A 10,729-nucleotide genomic window follows, 5' to 3' on the forward strand; every position below is an offset into this window, starting at 1 on the left:
AAGGGTCTCTCTGGTCTGGCCCTGGAACATCAGGATCCACAGCACCCATCTTTGCATGCACACCTCCCCGTTGGCTGCTGTACCTGCAGTTATGCCAATGACAGGACACACAGGAGCTTTGCTCGGCCCCCAGGCACTGTGACACCTCCAGCTGGAGCGGAGGAGCTGGGACTTGGGGAGGAGGACCTGCCTGAACCCCTGGGGCAAACCAAGAAACATCTCCGCTCTTCTCTGGGCTGTAACACCTGGCACCCTGGGCAGTGGAAGAGGAAGCTGGGTCAGAGCTACAGCCCAGGGCCTGCTGGAGGTGTCTTGGCCCAGCAACACCCCACTATGCCTTGCAGCCGCTCAAGTGACACCCGGGCTCAGGGAGCCTGAGGTGGGTGAGGACGCCTGGGATGGGGCAGGTAAACTCATTTCAAGAGGTCAAGCAGCCCCAGGAGACTGGAGCTGAGCAGCACAGAGGTCCCAGCTGCTCCTACACAGAGAGGCACCTTCGTGTCCACCAGAGGGCAGCCGTGGACCTGGCCCTTGGGATCAGGGCCTCACAGAGGTTGTGCAGGCTAAGGGAGCCCTGGTCAGGCCTAGCCCTGGGGCAGGAGGCAGAGGGGCGAGTACCTGCCCCTTTCAGTCTTTCTTTACAACATAACTTTTCATTTTTCAGTGTTGGGACTCAAACCCATGGCCTTAAAAACACTAGGCAAATACTCTTCTACCGCTGAGCTCCATTTCCAGCCATGAGCATGATTTATTAATGGAACAGATCCTCATGCTTCCAACCTAAGACTGCTGGCCTTGGGCCATGTTTTATCTGATACTGAAGTTTCCACATCTGCTTTCTTCTGTGTCCCATTTTTTCACCAATGTATTTTTATATTAAAATAGAAAAGATTTTAAAAGAGATTATGAAACAATAAATTTCATTGTCCACCTTCACTGGCATTTGCTGGAATATATATTCTGGAATATACTTTTCAGAGTCTGGAAAGATGGCTTTCCCTGTGGTGCAGTTGCCAGGTCCCCACACTCCCAAGTTGGAGTCATCTAGTCACCACCAGAGGCTCCCCTGGGGGCCCCAGAGGGAAAGCCTGCCCAGGGAATCTGAGAATGCTTTTGCCTGTGAGGTGGTCAGTTGGTCCCTTGAGCTGGGCTACAAGATCCCACACTGGGAACTTTTCCCCAAGGAAGGAACCTTATTGGAGTCTTCCAGAATGCCCTTCCAGAACACTCCATGAGCTTTGGGTGCGTTATTCCCCCTCTATCTCAATGACCCCACCAGGGCACCCCCTCATTCCCCTCCAGTTCTGTTCTGGGGGTGAAAAGGGTTGGGGAAGGTGCAGGAGTTGGGGTCTGGTGAGCAAAGCATCCTGTCAGGAGCCCTAAACTGGCCCTGCAATCTATGCTGTCCACATTGGGCTGCACAGGGGTCCCATGGAGGGCTGGAGACATTCCCCAAAGGAGCAACCCCTGCAGCTCCTCCCACAGTGCCCAAGACTGGGGACTTCAGGTGTGGCTTGTTGGGGGTCTGATAGGTCTTCAGAGGTCCTTCTGGCCCAGAAGAGAGACTCATAATGGTGTCCCATATGAGGAAGTGGTACTGTCCCCCAGGACTCCAGAGGGAGGGGCCAGGTGACCAGCCCTTCTCCCAGGACCTGAGATCTCTCTTCCCCATGGCAGGTTCCCTGATGCTTCTAAATGGACTGTCCAGCTGGGAGAGCTCACACTCTACCCATCTGCCTGGAACCTTCGAGCCTACCTGTACTGCTACAAGATGGCAGACATCTTCGTACACCCTGGAGCCAAAGGGCATTCCAACAACATTACCCTGCTGAGGCTGGTCTCCCCTGTCACCTACACCAAGTACATCCATCCCATCTGTGTCCAGACCTCCTCTTCCTCCGAGTTCCTGCACTGACCTCCTGGGAAATTCTGAGTGAACCTGGGGGACATGGGCTGGTGTAGGATGGGGCGGGTGGGCACCAGCCTGGCCCCTGGCTCAGGCACATCAGGCCCAACAGCCCCTCCCTTGTGTCTGGGGCACACTGAGCCCCCTTGCCTACCCACTCAGCATCTCTCCCATGCACTCCTCTCTTCTCCATCTCAGCTGTGAGGTCAGGTGTGAAGCCCTCAGTCCCGGCACTTGCAAACTGGTGGCAGAAGGCAGAAGCATAGGAGCCTCTGGCGTGGCTCATCCTCTGCCCCCTGGTAGCAGGGTTGGGGTCAGACAGCTTCTGGGGAAGCTTTCAGGCAAGCATTGCCTTGTATTGAGGTTAAATTTGAAAGAGAACAGTATTCAAGCCCTCAGAGAGTTTCAGTACATTCACTAGTTGTGCAGCTGTCAACCCGGTCTAACAGTAGAGCATTTTCGTGTTCCCAGAAACAATGCCCTCTCCTCAGTCATCTTCTCATTGGCCCAGTTTTCCAGGCCTTTCACCCCGGCCACCTGCAGCCTGCCTCTGTTCGTGGCTTCGCCTTGTCTGGACTCTATCCAGAGTTATAGAGTAGGTGGCCTTTTGTATCTGTCTTCTTTCATGTCATGTTGTGTCTTCAAGTTCAGTCCACTTTGTACTTTATATCAATCTTGCATTCTTTCTTTTCTCTTTTGAGGTTGAATTCACATATAGATGACCCACTTTAAGGTTCGAGTGGGCCTAATCTAGTGCATTTACAATACTGCACCACCGTCCATCTCTGTATGAGACCCTCATCCCCACTTCGCTGTCGTTCTCATGGACCCTCCAAGGGACTCCCAGCCTGTCTCGGTTCAGCTTTTTTGAGTATTTTGTATATATGGCTTTATATAGCATGTGCCACTTTGGATCAGAGGGTCCTCAAAGTTCATCAATGAAACTTCAAAAGAACATTATTTCTTGTTATTTATATCACAGTTTGTTATCCATTCATGCATTGGTGGACAGTGGGGTAGTTTCTATCTATAGATCATTGTGTTTGGAGAGATTATGGATGTTGGTATACTACCCATATATGCCTCTTTTTTCATTGATTTACGATACATGTTTGGGGGATTGTTCAACTTCTTCTGAAACCAGCGGAGTTACACACCAGGTTCACCATTGTACATCCTCGCCCACAATGAGAATTATAATTTCTCCACATTTTTATCAACATGGGTTATTTTTCAGTTTTGTTACCATGACCACCCTTGTGTACATGGAATGGGATCTCTTTGGAATTGCTGGTGAAAAACACTCTCAGCCGTTGGTTGCCCCAGGGTTTCTTAATTTCACATTAATTTCTGGAAAATACCTTTGTATGATATGGAATTATTTGTTCATTTTTTTCCCTTTGGTTTTATATGTGATTTTTTGAGCTGGGTGTTGAAGTACCCACCTGTAAGCCTAGAGCTCAGTAAACTGAGGCAGGCGGATTGTCTGGAGGGAGTTTGAGGCCACTCTGAGCTACATAGTGAGCTCAAGTCCGGCCTGAACTACATAGCAAGACCCTGTATAAAATAAAAGTATTTTTATTGCTTTCTGGCTCCTATGGGCTTGTTTTGTTCTGGTTTGGTTTTGTTTACAGTCCTGAGGTTTGTTTTTTTTTTTTAAATTTTTTTTATTTTTTTTTATTTATTTGAGAGAGAGAGAGAGAGAGAGAGAGAGAGAGAGAGAGAGAGGTGTGTGTGGCCAGCTCAGCCCACCAGGGGGCGGGGCTGGCTGGCATGTGGTGCTGGGGGATTGAACTGTGGTCCCTGTTGCCAAGCTTGTTCCAAGTAGGTGCTTTAGACCACTGAGCCATCTCTCCAGCCCCTGACCCTGCATTTTTTAACTAGAAGAACCTTACAATTTCCAAAATTCAGAATATTTCAAGGATAGGTTACAGTCAAAAGTACAAAAGGATCTAACAAAGTGAGAATTTTTCATGAACTTTCCTAGCTTAGTAAGGATTATGCTGTATTTGCCAAGCTACTCTGGGTCATTAGATCAGCTCTTAAGAACTAGGAAACCAGTCAGGTGTGATGGCACCACCTGTAATCCCATCACTTGGGAGGCTGAGGCAGGAGGAGCACTGAGTTCAAAGCCAGCCTGGGCTACATAAGGGAATTCAAGACTAACCTGCATTGTATAGGGAGACCCTGAAGAGAAAAAAGAAAGAATTAGGAAGTCAATCGTAACTCACCTTCGTATAAGCTGAACCAGCCCCTCCAACATAGGAGCTTTGGGATTGACAAGTTCACGCTGTCTACGACCCATTGTTTATCAAGACTGCAACTTTGGAAATGTGACTTTTTAAAAAAATGTGACCATTTTTATGTGGTGGTGTAATTTATTTTCCACTGAATTTTAATAAAGTTTTGTGTTTTATTTATTTTTTGGGGGGGAGATCTTTCTGTCTCAGCTATGAGAAAAGGGATTTCTGGGTTGTGAAGGCTGGTGGCCTCTGTAAGGAAAAGAACTGGAGCTCCCTGTGCTCCCCTCTGCTCTCATCTGGAAGGCAGCCTCTTTTGTCCTGATAAGGAAAGCTTTTCAAGGAGCTCTGGCTATCCTTATTCACCTAGTATGGGTGTCTGTGTGATCAGTGGTGAGGGAAAGATACACAGGAGAATCCAGTTACAAGGATAGACTTGGATTTATGAGACCTTCAGGACTTTTCCTTCCTGGAGCGGGCTGTGCCTGAGACCCTCTGGCACAGGCTTCCTGCATCTTCTCCTTCTCCTTGTTTTGCTTGCCAGGAAGTAGCTAGATTCCATGTCTCTGTGCTCCAGTTTACAGGCTCCTTGCAGGCCTGTCACCAGCCTCTTCTTCCTCCTCTTTCTTCCTCTTGTTCATAAATCCTCAGGAAAGTGTATGCTGCCCTCTGACTCTGGAGCATTCGCAACGTTTTCTGGCCTACAGTCTTGGAGAAGCTGGTGAATGGTCTGTAGTTTTTTTATCCAAAAGTTCCTGCTGGGTTCCAACCAGAGCAGTCACGTGCTCAAAAAGGGGGTCCAGCTGGGCCATCAGGTTGTTCAGGTGCTGCTGTCAGAGCCAGCTGTTGTGTCAACTGGGCCAGCTATTGCTCTGACTGCAAAGAGTCCTTCTTGTCTTTCTCTCGGAGATCTGCAACCTGGTCTTTGCCCTGGGTTTGCTCTGCAGTAGCGCTTGGGGCACTCTCTGAGCACTTCGAATAGCAGAGACCCACGCAGAGGCCCAGCACAAGCCACAGCGAAACATCACTTGGTGCATGGACGGGGCGGGTGGTACATAGCCATTGACCCCAGGCTTTTGCACTGAGTTATATCTCTAGCTCTTTTCTAGTTTTTATTTATTTATTTATTTATTTATTTATTTATTTTTAATATTTGAAAATTTTATTGATAAACAGCAATGAGACAGTTTCAAATCAAATCGAAATCTAGTTTTTATTTTGGCAAAGGACCTTGCTAAATTGCCCAAGCTGAGCTCAAATTTGTGATTCTCTTGCCTCAGCCTGCTAGTGTGTACCACCACACCTAGCCACTTCCACAGTTTTTGAGACAAAACAAAACCAAACCAGGTGATGGCCTTGAAGGTCTCTTGCAGTGACAACTCACTTCTCTCCACTGTTTACAAGTATCTGTCTGAGGCATTTGTTGGCTCTCTTTGTGTTGGTCCTGCATAGAGTTTTTTGTTCTTTTCCTTCTCCTTCTTCTCTCTTCTCCTTTTCTCTTCCTCTTCCTCCTCCCCCTCACTCCTCCCTCTCCTTCTTCTCCTTCCTCCTCTTCCCCCGCTTCTCCTCACCCTCCTCAGCTTTTTGAAGGGTTTTGGTTTTTTTTTTTTTTTCTTTCTGAGAATGCCTTCAGGGCATGTTTGATTGGCTGGAGTTGTGGGGATCAAACCAAGCAACTTGAGGCTGACTGCTTTGTTGAAGCAGCCCTCCTCAGTTTTTTGAGAAAGGGTCTCACTATGCAGTTCAGGCTGGGATTACAAGTTTTTGCCACCACACCCGGCCTGGAGTTTCCTCCTCAGGTCTATGCCTTTCACTAAATTTGGGAATATTGTCCTAGATCTTGCAGTCCGAATCCTCTGAGCCTCTGTAGCTCCTCCCCATCTGGGCTTTGAGCAGGGAATCCCATCCCACTCCCCTACTCCCATGTACTCAGGGACCTACCCTCTGTGACAAGGAAGAAACCAAGAACTGGGGGAGCTATTTGTACATCTGCTGGGTCCTCCTGTGATTTTATTTTTCTTTATCCCCTTTGTTTTATTGGATATATATTTATCATGGGGCATTTGTACATGCATATGATATGTCTTGCTTCTTTTTTTCCCATTCCCCTCCCCTCTCTTCAACCCCTCTTCATCTCCTTATTTACGAAAGCTTTGTTTCCATCATTGCTTTCTAGTCTCCTTTTTCCCCTTTCATCCCTTCACCCTCTCTTCCCTTGTTCCTCTTCCCATTTGACTATTTTCTTCCCATTTCCCAATATCTATTATATATTTTGGTCCTTATTTATACTTTTGGTTTCTCACACCAGAGAATCCATGTGCTACTGAAACACGTGTGTCTGATTTATTTCACTTAGGAGTACAGTCTCGAACTGTGTCCATTTACAAAGAAATGTCTCAAGATTATCATTCTTTATGGCACAATAGTACTCTATTGCATGAAAAAACTACATCTTCTTTATCCATTTATTGGTCTATGGGCATTTAAGCTGCTTCCAAGATTTAGGTATTATAAATTGAGCTTCTATAAGCGTGGTTATTCATGTATTCCTGTGGTATGAGGCTTTTAATTCTTTTGGGAGGGGAGAAAAGGGGAATAACTAGGTGAAATGGAACCTCTAGTTTTAGTTTTTTGAGGACTCTCCACACTGATTTTCACACTGGCTGCACTAGACTACGCACCTTCCAACAAGTGGAGAAGGGTTCCTTTTTCCCCACAGCCCTGCCAGTATGTGTTATTGGTTGATTTCTTCATATCAGCCAATCTTTTTGGAGTGAGGATCTCAGACATGTTTTAATTTGCATCTCATTAATGATCAGTGATATTGAGTATTTTTTCATGTATTTGCCATTTCTAATTCTTTATCTGAGAAGTATCTATGCATTTCAGATGCCCACTTTCATATTGGGTCTTTAAGTTGGGGAGGTCTTGTTTTTTTCAGTTCTTTATGTATGTTAGGTCTTAGTCCTTTGTCTGTGGAATAGCTGGCAAAACTTTTCTCACACTAGGTTGTCTCTTCATCTTGTTGATGTTTTCTTTTGTTGCGCAAAAGTTTTTAACTTTTTTTTTTTTTTTTTTTTTTGTGGAACTGGGGATTTAACTCAGGCCCTTGCGCTTGCCAGGGAAGTGCTTATTCCACTGAGCCAGCTCCCCGGCCCCCTTTTAACTTTTTATTTTTTTTTAAGAAAAAGTTTTTAATGAGATCGCAGGGTCTCTTGATGAGAAAGATGTGGATCTAGTGAAATATACGTCTAGTTTAAATTTTCTGCATGTGGGAAGCCAGTTTTTCTAGCACCATTTATTAAAGAGGCTTTCTCCCAGTGAAGGTGTTTGGCCTTTTGGTCAAAGATAAGGTGGCTGACTGTGTTTGGAGTTGTTTCTGCATCTTCTAATATGTTTCTGTTTTTTTGCTGGTACCATGTGGATTTTATCACAGTAGCTTTGTAGTATAATTTCAAGTCAGGGATTGTGATGCCTACTGCCTTGCTTTTGCTGCCCAGCATTGCTTTTGCTATCCTAGGTCTCTTCTGGTTCCAAATGAATTTTAGTATTGTTTTCTCTAATTCGGTGAAGGGGCTTGTGGGTTAGCTCAGTTGTTTAAGCATCTACTTGGGCAAACCCAGTCAGGTGAAGGGGACCACAGTTTGATCCTAAGCTACACATGCCTTACCAGACCTACCCTTAAGGCAGCCTGAACCAGCCAAAAAATAAAATCCTTCTTTAATTCTGTGAGCTATGCTATTGGCATTTTGATCTGGATTGCATTAAATTGGAACAATAATTTTGGAAGTATGGTCATTTTCACTATATTGGTTCTTCCTATTCAAGAACAAAGGATATCTTTCCATTTTTCTGATATTCTCTTCAATCTCCTTTTACAGAGTACAGAAGACCCTCAACTTTTGAACTCAATTTGTTCATGAGGACTAGTTGTAACACAAGTTGGTCAAGATAATTTATCCTATAAGAAATAATGGAAATACCCATAATGCATTTCAAACCTCCTAAAACATCCCTTAACTAAACTTCACATAATAAAAAAGAGTTGTGAAATAAAGCCATGTTGTTATGTTGAGCTGGAAGGGACTCAGGTCAACAACTTCTGACATTGCCAGTCAAGCAGAAAACCCAATACTATTATGGACTACTGGACTATTTTGGAATATTTTGCTGAGTTCACACACCTATAATAAATAATAATGGAACTAAACAAAAAAAGGAGATATAGATGAATGTCCATTTTGTATCTGTGTATTCAAAATGGTTAGGATGGATATATAGCTACATTCTCTCAATAGAGGGATTTATTCTAATAGCGTTTGTAAATAGGATATCATGTCTGCATCTTGTACAACAAACAACCACTAGGAAGGCAGTATGCAATGTGTTAATTATTGGAACTGTCCTACCAATTTGATTTGAAACTGTCTCATTGTTATTTATTTCTCAATAAAATTATGGGAAAAAAGAGTTGTATAATTGTTGGGGGCAAAGCTGTCTGTATTTCAGGTATCTAGGACAAGGTCATTGCATCTCATGAGTTTGGCAGGGCCCCATGAGGGGTGTATACCACTCAGGGAGCTGACACACAACGTGACTTGGCCTTCCCCTGAGATAATATAGACAACTCCTCTCTTGTTCCCTGTGTAACCACCAAGGTATGATTTTTTTTTTTTAAGATTAGATGTTCTTCCTGATCTGGATCTTACCCTCCCCTTAAAATTCTCTGTGGACAGCCTTTTATGCTGATTGTATAAGTAAACATGCTGCAGTTGTTGGGAAGTCCTTTCTCCCCTCAAGAGAGGGGCTCTGCCTAGCCTCTGATTTCTGACTCTTGTCTTCATTTCTCTATCCTCCACTGTCCTCCCTCCAGAATTTCAAGATCTTCACTGGATGTGGTATATTATATGCATAATTTACCAGAAACGCCAATAATTCCCTAGGGTATTTAGCAGAAAGTTATAAATTTGCTTAGCTTACCAGAAACAACGATTTCATGCTGTACTCACCGCTCAAGTTGACATCTTTGGCTTCCAAGAAGGGAGGATGAAACGGAAGGTGGTTCTTGTTTGGAAGGAGAATCCCCTACCATAAGAACATCAGGAATCTGGGCTCAGACTGATGCTCATGTACACTTATGTATGCTCTCTGGCATCACAAGGTTTTGCTTACAACTACACAAGTGGCTGGCATTCAGATTGCAACTCAGAATGTTGGTCATAAGTTCAACCTAAAATTCCAGTCATAAGTCAAATTGTTCATATGTGAAGCTGGCCGTAAAGTGAAGATCTGCTGTACTGCAGTGTTCAATGTAGAGGTCTCTTCTTTACTTCCTTAGGTTTATTCTTAGGCCTTTCTTTCTTTTTTCTCTTTCTTTCTTTGGATGCTATTGTGAAAGACATTTCCCCAATTTCAGTCTCAGTGAGTTTTTTATTTGTGTATAGGAATGTTATTAATCTTTAAGTATTGATTCTGCTCTTGGTGGAGTTTTTGGGGTCTTCTATGGAGAGCATTATGTCATCTACAAACAATAATAATTTAACTTCTTCCTCTTCTATCCCTATTGTTTTTATTTCTTTCTCTTTTCTAAGTGCTCTGGCTAATGTTTCCAGAACTACGTGAATAAGAGTGGAGATAGTGGACATCCTTTGTCTTCTTCCTGATATTATACTGAAAATTTCAGGTTTTGTCCATTTAGCATGATGTTGGCTGTTGATTTGTTATAGATGGCTTTTGTCAGATTTGAGATAAAGACAATCTATTCCAATTTTCTGTAGGTTTTTTAATATTATGAATGGATATTGGACTTTGTCAAATGTTTTTTCTGCATCTATTGAGATGATCACATGGTTTTTGTCTTTGACTTTGTTATTATAGTGTATTTCATTTATAGATTTGCATATATGGGATCGTCTTTGCATCCTTGGGATGAATCTTACTTGGTCATAGTGAATATTCTTCTGATGATTTGCTGCATTCTGTTTGCCAGTATCTTATGAAGGATTTTTGTGTCTATCTATGTTCATCAGGGAGATTGGCCTATAGTACTTTTTTTTTGGTTGGATCCATCTCTCCTTTTGGAATCAGGGTAATTCTTGCTTTTAGAAATTAATTTGGGAATATCACTTCCCTTTTAATTTCATTAAAGAATTTGAAAAGTAGTAGCATTATATCTTGTCAAAATTTCTTGGAGCGGCTGTAGCCTGTGAGCAGCAAGATCCAGGGACAGAGTCTCAGCCTCACCGCCACCGCCCAGAGACCGCTGCGCCTGTCCATTCGCCGCCACCCACCCGAGACACAGAACATCCAGGCATGGATAAAAACAAGCTGGTGCAGAAGGCCAAACTGGCCGAGCAGGCTGAGCGATATGATGACATGGCAGCCTGCATGAAGTCTGTAACTGAGCAAGGCTCCGAATTATCTAATGAGGAAAGGAACCTTCTCTCCGTTGCTTATAAAAATGTTGTAGGAGCCTGTAGGTCATCTTGGAGGGTTGTCTCAAGTATCGAGCAAAAGACGGAAGGTGCTGAGAAAAAGCAGCAGATGGCTCGAGAATACAGAGAGAAAATTGAGACTGAGCTAA

Source organism: Octodon degus, unplaced genomic scaffold (genome assembly GCF_000260255.1).
Source record: "Octodon degus isolate 3935 unplaced genomic scaffold, OctDeg1.0 scaffold00021, whole genome shotgun sequence".
Lineage (NCBI taxonomy): Eukaryota > Metazoa > Chordata > Mammalia > Rodentia > Octodontidae > Octodon > Octodon degus.